A 17,845-nucleotide genomic window follows, 5' to 3' on the forward strand; every position below is an offset into this window, starting at 1 on the left:
CTGCTTCTCCTCCCTAGGGCGTGGGGTGGGGGTGAGTGGGGCAGGAGGGAGGACGGTAACGGCCACCTGATTTTTAAAGCAGTCGAGACGGAAGGACTAAAATGCTCGAGGCACTTTGGTGGTGGGCGGTGCGGAGGCAACGACTGACACTGCTGGGGCTGCGGGAGTGGGGAAGGTGCAGAGAAACATGAGCTCTGCGCACGCAGTAACAGTTCCGTTATCCCGGCGAACGTGACCCAGAGCCGGCGCGGGTCTTGCCCCAGAGAAGAGTCACGGACGTCGTGCCGCTGCCGCCGTGCTGTGCTACGGCAGCCGGGAATCGCGCATGCGGAGTGGCGATGGTGGACCCTGCTGACACCGTGCGGCCAAAGTGGGGTACTGCACCCGGAACAGACGCATGCGCAGTGGCGACGACGTGTCACTGCTCGCTGCTGCCACCGAGCGACCGAACCGCGGAACAGCACGGGGGGCCAGCTGCGCTACCCTGCTCGCGGCAGTCACCGAGCGCTCAAAACCGGGTACTGCAGACGGGCAGCCGCCCGTTCCCGAGGGTGAAGTTTTTTCGCTGGTCGCTGCTGCCACCGTGCAAGCAGATGCCGGTACTGCAGCCAGGCAGTTCCGTATGCACTGTGGCGCTTTACTTTCTGCCCCTGCTTCCACCGACCGCCCAAACGCTCGCAGTGCAGGTGGGCAGCCGCGCATGCGCAGTGGCGCCTTTTTGTGCTCGCTGCTGCCACCGTGCGACCAGACCGAGGTACTGCAGGTGGGCGGCCGCGCATGCGCAATGGCGCCTTTTGTGCTCGCTGCTGCCACCGAGCGACCGAACCGCGGAACAGCACGGGGGGGAGCTGCGCTACCCTGCTCGCGGCAGTCACCGAGCGATCAAAACCGGGTACTGCAGACGGGCAGCCGCCCGTTCCCGACGGTGAAGTTTTTCCGCTGGTCGCTGCTGCCACCGTGCAAGCAGATTCCGGTACTGCAGCCAGGCAGTTCCGTATGCACAGTGGCGCTTTACTTTCTGCCCCTGCTTCCACCGACCGCCCAAATGCTCGCATTGCAGGTGGGCAGCCGCGCATGCGCAGTGGCGTCTTTTCTGCTCTCTGCTGCCACCGTGCGACCAAAGAGCGGTACTGCAGGTGGGCGGCCGCGCATGCGCAGTGGCGCCTCTTTCTGCTCTCTGCTGCCACCGTGCGATCAGACCGCGGTACTGCAGGTGAGCAGCCGCGCATGCGCAGTGGCGCCTTTTGCTCTCTGCTGCCACCGTGCGATCAAACCGCGGTACTGCAGGTGGGCAGCCGCGCATGCGCAGTGGCGCCTCTTTCTGCTCTCTGCTGCCACCGTGCGATCAGACCGCGGTAGTGCAGGTGAGCAGCCGCGCATGCGCAGTGGCGCCTTTTTGCTCTCTGCTGCCACCGTGCGATCAAACCGGGGTACTGCAGGTGGGCAGCCGCGCATGCGCAGTGGCGCCTTTTCTGCTCTCTGCTGCCACCGTGCGATCAGACCGCGGTACTGCAGGTGGGCAGCCGCGCATGCGCAGTAGCGCCTTTTTGTGCTCGCTGCTGCCACCTTGCGATGAAACCGCGGTACTGCAGGTGGGCGGCCGCGCATGCGCAGTGGCGCCTTTGTGCTCTCTGCTACCACCGTGCGACCAGACCGGGGTACTGCAGGAGGGCAGCCGCGCATGCGCAGTGGCCCTTTTGGCTCTCTGCTGCCACCGTGCGATCAAACCCGGGTACTGCATGTGGGGGGCCGCGCATGCGCAGTGGTCCTCTTTGCTCTCTGGTGCCACCGTGCGACCAAACCGCGGTACTGCAGGTGGGTGGCTGCGCATGCGCAGTGGCGCCTTTTGCTCTCTGCTGCCACCGTGCGATCAGACCGCGGTACTGCAGGTGGGCAGCCGCGCATGCGCAGTGGCGTCTCTTCATGCTCTCTGCTGCCACCGTGCGATCAAACAGCCGTACTGCAGGTGGACAGGCGCGCATGCGCAGTGGCGTCTCTTTCTGCTCTCTGCTGCCACCGTGCGATCAGACCGCGGTACTGCAGGTGGGCAGCCGCGCATGCGCAGTGGGCCTTTTTGCTCTCTGCTGCCACCGTGCGACCAAACCGCGGTACTGCAGGTGGGCAGCCGCGCATGCGCAGTGGCGCCTTTTTCTGCTCGCTGCTGCCACCGTGCGATCAGACCGCGGTACTGCAGGTGGGCAGCCGCGCATGCGCAGTGGCCCTTTTTGCTCTCTGCTGCCACCGTGCGATCAGACCGCGGTACTGCAGGTGGGCAGCCGCGCATGCGCAGTGGCCACCCTTTGTATTCTGCTCGCTGCTTCCACCAAGCGACCAAACCCCGGGACTGCAGGCGGGAGCTGCGCTACCCTGGTAGAGATTTCCACCCGCCCCTTACCCGATCGCGGCAGTCACCGGTCGATCAAAACCGGGTACTGCAGACGGGAAGCTGCCCGTTCCCCAGGCTGAAGTTTTCCTCTGGTCGCTGCTCCCACCGTGCAAGCAGATGCCGGTACTGCAGCCAGGCAGTTCCGTATGCGCGGTGGCGCTTTATTTTCTGCCCCCTACTTCCACCGAGCGCCCAAACCCTCGTACCGCAGGTGGGCAGCCGCGCATGCGCAGTGGCGACCTTTTAGCTCTCTGCTGCCACCGTGCGACCAAACCGCGGTACTGCAGCCAGCAGCCGTGCACGGGCTGTAGCGACATTTTGCCGCGCTCACTTCTCCACGCCACTTAGTGACCCCCCGCACGCTACGTGGTGACGTCACCGTGGGGGCCGGAACCGTGTAGGCACAGCCCCTAGCGACAGGTGTTGACCCCTTGCGATAGCCCGTTGAGGGCGGTCCTGATACCCCTCGCCACGCTCTTAGCAACGGGCCCTGCCCCCGGCGATGGGCAGGCGGGCCGTCTGATGTCCGACCCACCTGGCCCCACCCACCCACTTTGGTGCTGTGCGGTGCACTTTGCTCTCTGCTGCCACCCTGCGAGCCTTCATCCCTCGGGGGGGGCTCGGCCCGCCCCTTTTGCGGGGCGCTGTGGGAAGGGCGGGGGCGGGGCCCGGGGGTCGAAGAGCCCCAGCCGGGGCTCGGGCAGCTCTTGCTGCCCCTGGGCTTCTCTGCCGTCGGTGCTCCCGTGTTCCCTCGGGCGGTCGCAGCTTTGGGGCTGTCTCAGCCCCCCGCGCAGGCGTGCTCTGGCGTTTAGAGAAGCGGAGGCGTTGCCTGAGGTAAGGATTCCAGAGCTTGGCACTCTTTGGCAGCATCTGTACTAGAAAGGTCCCTTGTGGCCTGCTTTGCTTTTTTTCTCCCGGGATGTTGTTTCGGGCGCTGAGGGGGCGGTGAGACGGTTTAGTGGTATGGTGTTCTGTTTGGGGTTTGTTTTTTGCTTTGCTGGTTTTCTTCCCCCTTGTGAGATCATTTCATTCATTTATCATTTCATATTATCATTTACCCCGCGCCATTTCCGTCCCCTTTGGGCAGCAGCGGATCTGCTGCCGCTTCAGGCGGCCGCTTTCTCGAGGGCGAGGAGCTGGGACGACAACGGGCCGCTGCAGGCTCTGGTCAGGGTAAGAGGCTGTTCCCTGGGGAGCCGGCGCAGGGGGAGCGGAGGTACGCACGGGCACTTGTCGGTGCCCCTGGCCGGTAAAGGGAAGGTTAAATTGTTAGAGTGCAAATAAATACATTTTATTTAGGGAGGAGTCGTGACTAAATTTAATCGCACCTATTACTGAGCAAACCAGGCAGTCATTATTCCTAATCTGTAATTAAAAAAAAAATAAAGGCAGTCCTTTTTTATGCCATAAATAGAGTTGCGAGTCATTAATAGCTCAATCTAAATACAGCCGTTATTACATCAACTGCAGGCATTAATGACTCCTGATCAGAAACAAAATAAGGACAGTTTTAGAATCTACAATGAAAATTGAACTGGAAAGCTAAATTGGGAGTGGGTAATACTGAAATTGTAACAGGGCTGTTAGAAAGTTCAGAGGCAGCGACAGCTCCTGCTTCCAACCCAAGCAGTAAACGAAGCTTTAGATTCTTAAATGAACAGAAGTAAAGGTGAGCTGTTAAACAGTGGCTGGGTTCAAGCGTAGGCATTAAGAAAATTTGCAGGTGCGGGTGATTCCTGACGAGAACTAACAATTCCAGAAGATTTAGATTTAAAATGACAAAGCTAATGGAGTGCCACAACCGCCCGGATGTAACTGCAGCCGCTTTGGGGGAATGCCCCAGCCCTCCCCAACCACCGCTATTAATTACTGCCAAGGAGAGCGAAAGTGAAAGTAGAAGCAGTGCAGGTGAAATGCGAGCAGTACGCTTTTTCCTAAGTCATCTCTTCGTGTCAGGAGAGGAAAGAAAATGGAAAGAAGATGTTTGCAGGGGGTCTGTGCTGGGTTGCCTACGCGTCTCTTCCGTGCGTCCTTGAGGAGACATTTAGCTCCTGTTGGGCGCTCGCAGGTGGAGACAGGGCGAGCTGGAGGCGGGATCGGTGCCGGCCCTGAAAAAGGGATGGGCAACGAGCTGAGAGAAGAGGGGGCAAGGGCTGAAAAAGGGTCTCCAGTTCTGCAGGGAAGGCAGCGGGATGTGACTCGGCAACCGCTCTGAGGAGTGCAGGGTCATTCGCTGCGATGAAGTCAGGGTCTGCGGCTGGCCCGGAGAGGCAGCAGAAATCCCAAACTCTTTGCAGGGGTACCGGCCAGATTAAGGCAACACCTGAACAGTAAAACCATTTAGGGGAAGCAGAGCTGGGCTGCACCGCGTGGCCAACCTCCCTCTTCTCCGTGAGTCCCAAAGGGGCAGCTCCAAGAATGTGCTGAGAATTCATCCCTTGCGCTACAAATGAGACGTAAGTAGCACCCACCCGTGAATTTTATTTTCTCTCTCGCTCTGCGGCTCCTGCCTGCTTGTCTCTCCTCAGCGCTCACCTGCACCCGTGCTCGGATGGGGCAGCTGAGGGAAGGTGCTGCCATCTCCCCAGCCCCGGCGGACCGCCCCTCAGCTGTGTCCTCTGTCAGGGAGCGTCGTCATCTCTCCTGCCTCCCAGAGCGTGTCCTGTAGTGGCAGACGCGCGGGCTTTTCCCTGCACGCGCATACGGGAAGGGAAGCGCAGTGAGAGCTGGGCTTGTCAAAGAGTAACGGGGGTGGTGGGAAGCGTAGCTAGAACCGGAGAGCTACAGCGCAAAAGCAAAGCAGACGGGACACAAAAGTAAAATGGTGCACAGGAATGCTGAGGCGAGAACTCCCGCAGCACACAGGAAATCAGTGTCGGAATCTATTTTCTTCTGACTGCCAAATTAAAAATAATGGCACGCTTTGCAACGCTAAGCTCGCTCTGATCGTCTGAACTGTTTCTTTCCAACTCCCCACCGCCCCCAGCACACCGTTCAGCCTCCTCAGCCTGAAATGCCTTGTTTTCCTTCTTTTTTTTTTTTTTTTTTTTTTATGACAGGGCAACTTCTGTTCCCGAGGTGGTGCCCACAGTACAGCTATCTCTTCGAAGGCAGTTTGGTTTAGGTCAGAGAATGTTTAGCCTGGACTGAATCAGCCTCTGTTTCTATTTCTGGAAATCATCGGTCCTGTGCATAAAGCCCGGAAAAAAGGAAATATGAACCAAAGGACGTGGGGCCTGCAGGGGTAGGAAAATATTTGAGAAGAGGTTCAGTGGGGAAATGATTGTTTGTCTGTGGGGCGTCCAGGCAAGCAACCCAGCTGCTAGAAAGCGGCGCTGTCCCCAGGATGGCCTCGGCGGTCCCGTCGGAGTCGGGGGAACAAGGACAAGGCAGGGTGAAGCACCTGACCTGCCGTGTGGAACGTGACTGTACAAAGCACGTGTGATGCACTGCAAGTTCATTTGTTTAAACTGTGAGTTAAAGAAGGTGTGCAGTTGCTTTGTAAACAGCCGACGCTCTAAAGCTACACCCGTCTAACTGCTAGCTGTATTAAATCTATCGTATTGCTGTTTCTGCATTAAAAAAAGTAACAAACCAACACACCTATGTAAGCACGTCTAAGTACAATGGAAAACCACTGTTTAATGCGTGGCATGTGTGGGTTGTTTTTTTGGGGTGGGAGGGTGGGGTGTATGACAAAAACCTGCGAGAGACACACGCACACACGCACATGTCATGTTTAGCGCTCACCTAAACCCAAAAAAGAAAATCCACTCTTTATTTTGCAGCATTAGCATTAGCTTCCAGCGCACAGCCTGAGCGCGTACCTCTGCTCTCACCATCTGCTCCCTCTTCAACCGTGTGTGGCTGTCATCATCAGCTTGCACAGGCTTTCCTCGTGCAAGTTTCCGCGACAGCTTACGAGAAGGCAGGGAAACCAACCCAGCAAGACGCGTAGTGCCTTCCTCTATGGGCTCCGTCCAGCCTTTGTTAAAATGAGCAGAAAAGAAATCTGCTGCTGCCTTTACCCTGACTCGCTCTTACAGAGAGCATCTGACTTGACCCGCAGCAAAGCGATGCCCCAGGCAGCAGCACGTATTGGCGCGCGCCGCGGTTTCACCCACCTGTTTTACTGCGCCGGTCCTTTCCCACGGCCGATGCCGCAGATGTGGCGCGCCCCACCCCCAAACCTCTTTACGAGGGTTCCCTGGGCTCTGCAAGTCGCCTGCTGGACGTGTTGCTGATTCAGGCACGGGCAAAGTCAGCTTCTTCGCTGGCCTCGGGCCAGGGCAGCCACGTACTCGAGGGAAACTGAGAATATCTCCAGCGAGATCTCACCGGGAGGCTGGGACCTCGTCAGTAGGGGAGAAAGCCAAGCGACTGACACTGAAAGGGAGCTCTTTGCTAGGCTGTAGATCGTAAAGTTAAAAAAGAAAACAAACCTGCCTTTTTAAAAATGCCCTCTTTTGAGTCTGCCACGTTTGATACAGATTTTTAAAATTGCAGGGTATATCTCCTACAGGCCTCATGCAAAGGGAAGCGAGTACTTCTGGCTCTCAGGACAAGGGGGTCCCTCAGGAGCCCAGGCGCTCACGCCAGCCGGCATCTGGCACAGCACAGGGCAGGAGCTTTGGCAGTAGTACGTGAGCTGAGAATGAGAGTCAGGCAGCACTGCGCGCTTCTCCTGTGAGCCGCCGAGGCTCGCGCGCTGTACCTTCCACGAATAAAAGGCCAGAAGAGTCAGCATTTCTGCTAGTTCCAGCCTCATCCGTACCCTCGTTAGTGTAACTGTAAGCGAGCGTCCCGTAGCGACTGGGAGCGTGGCAGCTGGGCTTCCTGCGCTGCCTTAGGTTGTGCCCTTGGAGAGACCCTTCTCCGAGCCCCGGGCTGGGTGGGCTGCGGTGCCGTTCAACGCTGAATAGGCACGAAGGCCTATAAACAAAATGTATTTATATTGCACCCATAGCCGGCAGCCAACCGCCGCTTTATTTACGTATTCTGCACCTCCTGCCGACGCTTTTAAACTTAGCCGATATTGCCGCAGTTTTCTCTGACGGGGCAGGGGACTGCCACGCAGCAGGGGGAGTTTCTGGGTGCCTCCCACGGACACAGACGTCCTCAGCTGGGTAGGGACAGGGTGAGAGCTGGAACAACTCTGCTGACATGTAAGGGCCGTCCCAGGGCAAGGCTCCTCGGTCTGGGGGCTGAAAGGCGAGCCGCGCTGGGTGGTTGGTGTGGGAGTTGTGGAGCAAGTAGGGGAAAAAAAAACCAACAAAAAAAACCATCCAAATGTTTCACAGCAGGTAGAAAGCTTGGCAGAAAGCAAACTGAATGCTGTAAAGACAAAAGCCGAAAGCCGGCTATGGACTGTACGAAAAGAGTCAGTGCCACGGAAGGAGGTTATTTCTTCAACTGACCATAGGAGGCTTTTTGTGAGATAACACAACACCTCTTCTTTCTGCTACAGCGCGGCACCGCAGCAGTAATGGGCCAGAGCGTGCGAGCGCCTTTGGCAGGATCGGTAACGGCCGGGGCACGGCCCTCCGGCCAGCCCACCTTCCGCACAAGGAAAACACCATTCCCCTGGAACGCCACGCAGACCCAGGACGGGTAAGGCGGAGGCCGAGGCCAGCCGCCCCCATTGCCAAGGGACCACCTTGGCCTTGCAGCGTCTCACGCTTCGGGGTGTTCTGCTGGCCGTGGCTAAGCTCAGGCCCTCTGCTCGTGGCTGCCCCCCGGTCCCCCGGCGCCGGTCGGGCCCCAGCCCCCAGCGCGGTGCGGCGCAGGGCAGTGACCCAGCAGGGCGGCCCCACGGGCCCCAGCCCCCCACCCCCCGCCGTGCCTGCGGCCGGGGCCCCGCGGCCGCCGGCCCCTTCCTCCTCTGCCCGCTCCCGTCGCGGACGGCTCGGTATGTGTCACGAGGGGCAGCCCCGTTGAGCAGCTCTCGGAGGGCGCGCGGCTCTGCCCGGCCGTGACCGGGGCCCGCAGGGGTTTCCCGCTCGCTCGCTCGCCCCGAAAGGAGCTGGCCCCGAGCCGGCGCGTCCCCCCCCGCCCGGCCCACGGCGCCCTCGCGAGCTGAGCGCGGCCCGGCCAGCAGGGGGCGCTGGCGCTCAACGGCTGGGCGCGGGGGCGGTCCGGCGCGGGGGAGGGGCCGGTGGGGGCCGGTCCTTCCGGCCGCCCTCTAAGGGCCGCCCCGCGGGGCTCCGGCTTCCGGTGGCGCAGCGCGGCGGAGCGGAGGTGGGAGCGGTGCGTGGGGCGGCTGCGCCGCGAGGTGTCTCTTTGCGGTGCCGGGGCCCCTCTGCGGCCCGGCGTGGGAAGCCCGTGGCCGGCGGAGACTGCTCGGAGCTGGGCGGGGAGCGCCGCGGCAGTCCGACCGCAGGCAGCCATCCCCTGCGGTGGCCGCCAGCTCCTCAGGACTCCTGGAGGCCTGGCAGCGCCCCGACCCTCGCCTGCGGCAGCCGCCTGGGAGAGCAGCGCGGCCGTGGCCAGGGGCCGGAGAGCGCTGGTGAGTGAGTTCGGGCAGCGGTGGAGGCTCCGTGCCGGGCCCGGGCCCGGGGCCGGGGTGGGGGGGGGGCGGCTCCGTGCCGGGCCCGGGCCCGGGGCCGGGGTGGGGGGGGGGCGGCTCCGTGCCGGGCCCGGGGCCGGGGCCGGGGCCGGGGTGGGGGGGGGCGGCTCCGTGCCGGGCCCGGGGCCGGGGCCGGGCCGGGGTGGGGGGGGGGGGGCGGCTCCGTGCCGGGCCCGGGCCCGGGCCGCTCCGGGCCGGGGTGGGGGGGGGGGGCGGCTCCGTGCCGGGCCCGGGCCCGGGCCGCTCCGGGCCGGGGTGGGGGGGGGGGGGCGGCTCCGGGCCGGGCCCGGGCCCGGGCCGCTCCGGGCCGGGGTGGGGGGGGGGGGCGGCTCCGGGCCGGGACCGGGCCCGGGCCGCTCCGGGCCGGGGTGGGGGGGGGGGGCGGCTCCGGGCCGGGCCCGGGCCCGGGCCGCTCCGGGCCGGGGTGGGGGGGGGGGGCGGCTCCGGGCCGGGCCCGGGCCGCTCCGGGCCGGGGTGGGGGGGGGGGGCGGCTCCGGGCCGGGCCCGGGCCGGGGTGGGGGGTGGGGCGGCTCCGTGCCGGGCCCGGGTGGGGGTGGGGCGGCTCCGTGCCGGGCCCGGGCCCGACCCCGCGGTGGGGGGGGGGCGGCTCCGTGCCGGGCCCGGGCCCGGGCCCGACCCCGCGGTGGGGGGGGGCGGCTCCGTGCCGGGCCCGGGCCCGGGCCCGACCCCGCGGTGGGGGGGGGGCGGCTCCGTGCCGGGCCCGGGCCCGGGCCCGACCCCGCGGTGGGGGGGGGCGGCTCCGTGCCGGGCCCGGGCCCGGGCCCGACCCCGCGGTGGGGGGGGGCGGCTCCGTGCCGGGCCCGGGCCCGGGCCCGACCCCGCGGTGGGGGGGGGCGGCTCCGTGCCGGGCCCGGGCCCGGGCCCGACCCCGCGGTGGGGGGGGGGCGGCTCCGTGCCGGGCCCGGGCCCCGCAGAGAAGCCCTGGTCGGGCATCGTTCGCTTTTGCACAATGTAGGGCTTTCCCCGTCTATTTTCTGTGTACTGTGTTTTGCCACCTGAAACCCTTTGGCCGGGTAGGTTTGGTGCGGGGAGATGGCAGGTCTGGAGCCTGAAAGATCTCGGGTGGGGGGGCGGGGGAGGTATTTTTGCCTTAAAACTCTGAGCCCACCTCGTGTGTCATGTCGTGTTATCACGTCGTGAGTCTGGTGACTGTGGCAAATGGCTCAGTTGGGCGTTTTTCTGATAAATAACTTCTGAACGTGTGCGTGTGTAGGCACGGGGAGATTTGTGCAGGGTGACAGAGCCCCTTGTGCTTCTGTGCTAATGTCTACCTGTTCTAGACCTCCAGTGTTGGAAAGCCTTTGTTTAGTGCCTAGTTGTGCCTGCGTAACAAATGTTTTAGCTGCTGATGTGTTATACCTCTGCTGTGAACTTTTTCCTGGGTGGCTTGATTGTTTCTGGTTGTCCGTGTAAATCTAGGCAGATATTTTCTGCCCGGTGGTGAAGCCTATCGCTTTGGATAACAAAGGGCAGGAGAGCAATAAAGAAAAAGGTGATTCGTCTGCTGCAGCTCCTTGGAAACGATTCGTTCCTTATTTTCTGCCGTTGGGGAGGTGTTGTGCTTTCCAGATAATGCAGCCTCTCCTGTGCCTGTCCACGCCGTGCATTTTTGTCCTGCCCTTGCTTGAAAAGGCTCTCCTTGCCTTCTTCCTCTGTGCTGCAGTTGGCTTAATCTCTCGCTGCTGCTGCTGCTGGAAGAGGGATAAAGGGAGTGTTGTCGATCGGGTTGTTAAAAGCTTTTTCGCGGGCTGTAACGCGCGGGAAGGGGTGGGCGGGGGGGGGCCGACTCAGTACGGGGGAGGGGGAGGATCAGGCTGCGGGGAAAATGGGAAACCAACATCACCCTTCCCTCCTACGGCGCAGCCCGGCTGCACGGCTCCCCGGGGATGCCCCTGCCCCGCGGGTGTACCGTGTGTGCGCCCCCCGCGTGGGGCGGGGGGGGACGACACACCCCCACACAGTCGGCGGCACTGGGGCAACCCCTGCCCCAGGGCTCCGCGCTCGTACCCGGCTCTCCCCGCTCCGGCACGGCACGGGGCTGGACGCACCGAGGAGACCCCGGAGCGGCTTCTCGCGGCTGGGCGAGAACAGGGCCTGGCCCCGAGCAGCCGAGCGGGCACCGCCGGTAGCTCGGAGGAGCGGGGCCGGCTCGGCTCGAGGCGTCAGAGCGAAAAGGGACGAGAACCGTCCCGGAGCGTTGGGGGGGCGGCGGATGGTCCGGTGGCCGGGTTCGGCTCCGTGCCGGGCCGTGGGGCAGCCGGAGCCGCGCCGGGGGGCAGGTGAGGAGCCGCGTGGCCGGGCGCGCTGTGGGTCGGCGGGTTTCGGCTGTGGGGTCTCCCGGTCCGCGGAGTCCCCGGGGGGGGGTTGCGGGCAGCAGTGGCCCCGGGCCGAGCGCTTTCGTGGGTCGGTGGTTGTGTTTTGGGGCCGAGCCCGTGCCCGGCCGTGGGGAAGTAGGGGCAGCCCCACCCGGCTCTCGGCTGCTCCTCGTCGGGGTCGGGCGGCGGCGGCGACCCCGGCGGGGGCTCCTGTGGTGCCGGGCGGGTCCCCCCTTGCCCGCGAGGCAGGCAAGGACCCTGGCTGCTGCCGCCGCGGTTTGCTGGAGGCGGGCTGGGCCCGGCCCCCTGTGGGGTTGGGGTGCGGGCCCGGCGCTGCCGGGGAAACGCGGCCTGCGAGAGCAGGAAGAAAGCGCTGCCGGGCCGGCGCTGGGCTGCCCCGCCGGGGTGCGGGGCCGGGCCCGCGCAGTTCAGTTCCCAAGGCCTCCCCGACAGTGCCCGCGTGGGCCGTGGGGGTGCAGGGCTGTGGGGTGGCTGCGCTCTCCGCGCCCCTGAGCGTTGCCCGTGGGGACTGCGGAGGGGGCCGGGACGCAGCCAGGCTCAGCTGGTTTGGTCCCTGAACGGGGAGAGCACAGCTCTTCTGTTCCTGGGCCTTGAGAGCAGGCTCCTGTGGCTGATGCCGGGGCCCTGAAACAGATCGAGTCGTGCGTTTTGAGGGCCTGAGCGAGGGGACTAAGTCGTGTGGTTTTGGGCTGAGGAGCAGAGGTCAAGTGCTGCATTTTTGGGACTTGAGAACAGGCTCAGCAGCTGGGCTTTTTGGCTCAGAACCGGTCCCAAAGTGAGCTGGTTTGGGGGCCAAAAGCAGCAGCCGGTTTGGCTGCTTGTGCAGGCTGGGGGGTGGGGGCATTGGGGGCTGCAGGGGAAAGCAGGGGTTGGGCAGGGTACGAGGACCCTCCCCGGAGGTGGGGGTCCGGTCACATCGGACCCCGAAGTTCGGGAGGCCGGCATGCACCAGAGCGAACTCGCCACCTGAGGCGGGTCTCTGGAGGAAGGGTGCTTTTTGGATCCAGCGCAGCGCACCCTCTTTGGGTCCAGCTCTTCTTTCTGCGCTGCTTAGAATAGTTATTAACCAATTAATTAATCATACAAACTAAGTCACAACAGCTCTGTCGGCTCCATCGTGGTTCGGAGCTCTGAATCGGTTTCACTTGGTGTCTAACATGTTTTTTCCCCGAGGAGAGGCTAAGTTTCAAAGTTAATTAGTTTTCTCATAAGTGTGTCAGTCGATAAAATTGAGTTACGATTGTTAAAACCACAAAGGTGACAGGAGTCTCACGGATCTGGTCTATTTCTGAAAATGTATTCATCCCATGCAAATGTCATCGGGATACAGATCATCTGCACTTCATGCTCTGACAAGACAAGATGCTGAGACAGGGATGAGCTCCAAAAGGACTACTGAAAAGAAAAAAAACGCATTCCACAGTCATGGGGTTTTTTTGGTTGCGTTTGGGGGGGCGGGGTGGCTTTAACAAAAGAGTGCAGTGTTGGCCGGCAGCAGCCTGCAGAGCACTTTTGCTGCCTGATCTCTCCTTTTCTTCTCTTCCACTCCTCTTTCAGGGCTGTAATTGTCATTTGGATAGTTTTAGAAGAGCAGTTAAGTTGCTCGCCTGTGTCAATGTGCTGGTAATACCAGGAAGGTGAATGCTTGAACCGGTCGGGCGGGTAGGAATAACTTGGCTGCAGGTAGAATTTCTGAGGGAAGACCAGCAAAACCAGGAAGCAAATAGCAAGTTCCCAAAAAATGTGCGGGTGTCAAACACACAAAAGTTTCATTGCCGAATGTTTTTGGGAATATGTTCCCAATGGCTATTTTTAGTAAACATAAATTTTCAGGAGATTCAGGGTTGTGCGTGGCAAAACATGTCCCTCTGTTTTTGTGTCCTGCTGCACAAACGGCCGGCGGCAGGGCTCTTGTTCCCTGCTCTCGCTATTGCCACAGCAGGGCTGCGATATTTAGACCTAAGTGGGGATGGGTTTAGGAATGGAAGGAGAGAGAACGCCTGTGTTCTGTAAGGGCTATGAATGCTGACCATTTGTCTCCGTCTGCCGCTTTTCCTGTGCGGGTGATGAAGCTGTTTTACTTTTCTCTGTTGTTCCAGGTCTAAATAGCTGCGAAGCTGTCGCCGCTGTGGGTGCGCAATTTGTGTTGCTGTGTTTCTGTGGAGTTCTAGCTACGGCTCGCTTCTAGTGTGGCCAAGCGTCAAGGTAGGGCTTTCAGTTTAAAGCTTCAGAAGCGCTGCGCGCCGAGATGGGTGTAGGTGAAACTGCTGTTGCGCCTGCAGCTGTGCTCGCAGGGATGCTGGGTGGCTCCGCATCAAACCGGCGAGGTGCGCGTGGACCTCCGTCGGGCTGCGCCCTGGGTGCGCGAGCGTGCCGTGTTTTTGCTGTTCCGGCTTGCACGTGCGAGGGCTTAACGTTTGATTTAATGCATTTCCTTTAACGGCGGGCTGTAGTTGGGCTCTAGACGGTATTCCTACGTGGGCACAAGAGCTGTGGAATGGTTAAGCTGTTGCTGTGCCTCCAGGTGACTTGTTCAGTAACGCTGTTTTTCCAGGTGCAGATGGATGAGTCGTGCAGGGCAACGGAGGAGGGCCCAGGGGAGCGCTGTAAGAAGGTGAGTCTGTGTAGTACTGGAGGGAAGATGTGACTGATGGCTATAGGGCTCCATTATGGGTTTTACTCTTTTTTTTTTTTTTTTGTGATCCGAGGGTGCTAAGCGATGAGCCGAGCATGATCTGGGCCCTGGAGGTGAGTCAGGCAAGGTGACCGGTGCTTGGTGGGCTGGAGTAGGTGTTCTTTTTCAGGTTATTCAGGGGTTTTTTCTCCTTCTCTTCACTTTCCCATCCCAATTTGGGGCCGATTCCCTCAAACGGGGACTTCCCCCTGTGGGGCTGCTTATGCAGCCTGGGAGCTGCTGCCTGGGCACAAAAATACCTCAAACCCCTTACTCTGGGTCTGCAATGGGGGGTGAAAAAACAGAAAGAATTCTGGTGGAAAGAAAACAACTTGGGGCTTCTGGGAAAGCCAACTCCAGCTGGATTTGTGCAGCTGGAAAGGAAAAAAAGGGTGGTGGTGGGGAAGGAACAACCACCTAAAAGCACCCACCAACCATTCTCATGCACAAAACCGAAAGTGAAAATGACCATTTTTTGTAGGGTAAAAGCACAAAAAGTCCCCACAGAACTCAGTAGTTTGGAAAAGCAACCCCAATTATTACATTATGTAAAGAAGGCGGGGAAAAAAAGAAAACCAAAACAAAACCCTATCACAACCCTGATGCCACATGCCTACCAGCAGTTCCTGGGGCTTATTCTGCGGGGGTGGGGAACCCAACCTTGTTCCCCAGGTTTGCTGTGCTGCTTCTCCTGCCTCGGGCATGGGGGGGGCAGTGGCATGGACAGTAGCAAGCACCAGACGTTTTTAAGCGGTCGAGAGGAAAGGACAAATGCTCGAGACGCTTTGCTGTTTGGTGCAGAGGCAATGAACGGCGCTGCTGGGGCTGCGAGGGGGAAAGGTGCAGAGGAATAGAAGCTCTGTGGATGCAGCCAAGTTACGGTTTCTGGATGGTATTAATCGAGAAGAGTAATTCAGATAATGCTGCTGCCCAGCGACCAGAATTGGGTACTGAGCCCGGGAGCCGCGCACGCGCGGTGGCGTCCCTGTGATCCCCATTGCTCTCTCCACAGGTAACAGCCCTGCGATGCTGCGGTGCCTGCGAGGTGATGCCGCCGTGCTCGTTGCTGCTTCCTGGTAAGGAAAGGCCTCCTCCGCTCCTGCTGCAGCGTGGTGGTGTGTCGGACACGATTCCCTGTGTCGGGTGAGGCCTAGGGCTGCCGGCGAGGTGAGCGAGCGCCTTTGGTGGGTGCAGGGGTGTCTCCTTGTGTGCCTGCACTACTGGGGCTGGTGGGATGGGAAGCTTCAAACGACCCGCCGAGGCAGGCTTCTGGTATGCTAAAGGCGAGTGGGTGAGGGCAGCCCTAGGAGTTACTCGGGAGCTGATAGAAGGGAAGAGGGAAAGGAGGAGGAGGATGATGACCTTTTCCCCCTGCCCAGGGTGCAGAAGATGGCCGACTCTCCAGCTCACCAGAGCTCCCCCTCAGCCTCCCCTGGCCCCCCTTGCCCAGTGCGCCTGCTCCCAGCTCCAGCACGAGCGAGCTAGGCTACGTGCCGAGGAAGCCTCATCTCGTAAGAGCTGTAAGACACCCATGTGTTCTCTTCAGGTGGAGGACGGCCTAGAGTCTGGAGCTGCAGAAGAGGCAGGGAGGAGAGAAGGGGAAAGACGCATCTGAACGGCTAAATTGTGCCAGCAGCGCTGAGAGCGAGAGTCGCGGTGAGTCCTGGGCCAGTGGGGCCCCGTTGCCTCTCTTGTGCGTCCTGGGCCCTCCCTGTCTCTCCCCCGGCCCCCTCTCTTTCCTTACCTGCTGCAAAATTTTATTTTTTCTTTTGGGCCCCCCCCGCACCTTCTTTCTCCATCTCGCTCTGAGTGGCTCCCTGCCTCCCCGTCTTTTTCAGTCCTCCCTCTCTCTGTCCTGTAGCCTGTGGCTCCTTTTTCTATCTCCGCCTCTCTCTGCCTGGCTCTGGCTCCGTTTTTTTATTCCTCCTGCTCTGTCCTGTAGCCTGTATGTATTTTGTCTTTCTCTGGCCTTCTTGGTCTGACTCCCTGTGTTACCGAAAAACGCGGTAAAATCGGAAACGACTCCTCAACGCCAATTTAGTATTAAAGAGCAGGCATTCTTTATTCACGGCGCCGGATGCACGGGGGATCGCTCCTCCTGGCGTGCGTACCTCACACACCTTTCCCGTACAATTTGTAGATCAAAATTTTACGTATTCATATATATTCATTATTGTCCTGTCTGCTGATCGGTACAAACTTGCTCGTTCCGTATGTAAATCGCTGCGCAGGCTCGGTTGTCCTCTTCCGTTGTTCTCTTCTGAGTAGGTGGTATTACTTGGGTCGGTGGTGGTCTGTGAGTCGGTGGTCGCGATCTCCCCCTGCCGGAATTACCTTTTTACCTTCTTGGCTAGTTTTCACAGTCCGCTCCACGAAACCGCGTTTTGTCGTCCTTTTCTGACAGAAGCACGTTGTCTGTTGTTCTGCTGACGTTAACGATCGCCTAGGGACTAAAATGCAGATCAACAGGTGCGCTGATTCGTACGCTCCATGTTCCCGTAATGGAACACCGTCTCTGGTTGGCTGATTTCATCGCTTTGGTTACACCTGTTCCTGTTGTTCAGTTTCTTCTTTTTTGGCTTTGTGTGATTCTCCCTGTGATTCTGTTTTTCTCTGCCTCGCTTTTCCCAGCTCCCCGTCCCTCACTTGGAATGCCCGTTGTCCTTCACCAGCTCACTCTCCCTTGGTTGCCATCCCCGTTTCTGAATTCCTCCTGCTTTGCCACGTAGCCCGTGACTTTTTTCTTAATCTCTCTCTGTCTGCCTCAACGCTCCCCCCGCGCTTTTTCATTCGTCTGCTCTGCTCTGCACCCTGCTACTGTTCTTGCCTTTCTGAGTTCTTCTCTGTCGAGCTCCCTTTCCCTATTTGTGGATTCCTGTTCTTCCTGCAGCCACCGCTGTTCCCTGTGACCTCCGTCTCTCTCTGTCCAGCTCCCTGTCCCTAGGTTTTAATCCCTGCCTCTGCCCGCTGTAGCCCGTCTAGGTTTTTCTCTCGGCCTCTCTCTCTGTCCGGCTCCCTCTCTCTGTGTTCTAATTCCACGTTCTCTGTCACGTAGACCCGTGCTATTTGTTTGTCCTCATCTCTCTCTGTCCAGCTCCTTGCTGCGATGTTTTATTTCTTCCCTCTCTGTCTGTCTTTGTAGCCTGTTGCCGTTGTTGTTTTTTTTTTTTTTTCCCACTTGTTTCTTCATGTGTCTCTGTCTGCCTCCCAGTGCCTGATCTTTAATTCCTCCTTCCCTGTAGGCCGCTGTTCCTTTTTTCCATTCTACGTTGTGTTCTCTTTGGTCTGCTGTTCTTATTCATCGATTCCCTCCTCGCTGCCCTGTGGCTTGTCCCCATTTATTGTTGCCTCTCTCTCCCTCTCTCTGGCTTCTTGCCCCTGTTTTTAAAATTCCTCCCTCTCTTCTCTCTTCCCTGTTGGCCGTGTGATCTTCAGCCTTTCTCCACCTCTTTCTGCCCAGCTCTCTGCGTCTATTCATTAATTCTTCCCTCTCTGCCCTGTAGCCTGTAGCTTCTGTCCTTTCTCCATCTTGCTGTCTCTGGCTTCCCCGTGACCCTCTTTTAGAATTGTTTCTCTCTTCTCTCTGTACGCATTGCGATTCCTTTTGCTCTCCATCTCCCTTTGTTTTGGTGTTTTTTTTTGTTGTTTTTCTGGCTCCCTGTCCCTAATTGTTAATTCTCTGCCTTCTCATGCTCTGTACCACGTAGCCCCGTGGTTTGTTTTGTGGTGTTCCCTCCCCGGCCCCTTCCCTCCGTCGCTGGCCGTCTCGGCTCCCTGTCCCCGTGGCTTCATTCTTCCCTTTCTGCCCTGTTCTTGTCGCTTATCTTGTCTGTCTCCATCTCGCTCGGTCCAGCTTCCTGCCC

This window comes from Phalacrocorax aristotelis, unplaced genomic scaffold (genome assembly GCF_949628215.1).
Source record: "Phalacrocorax aristotelis unplaced genomic scaffold, bGulAri2.1 scaffold_89, whole genome shotgun sequence".
In the NCBI taxonomy this organism is placed as follows: Eukaryota; Metazoa; Chordata; class Aves; order Suliformes; family Phalacrocoracidae; genus Phalacrocorax; species Phalacrocorax aristotelis.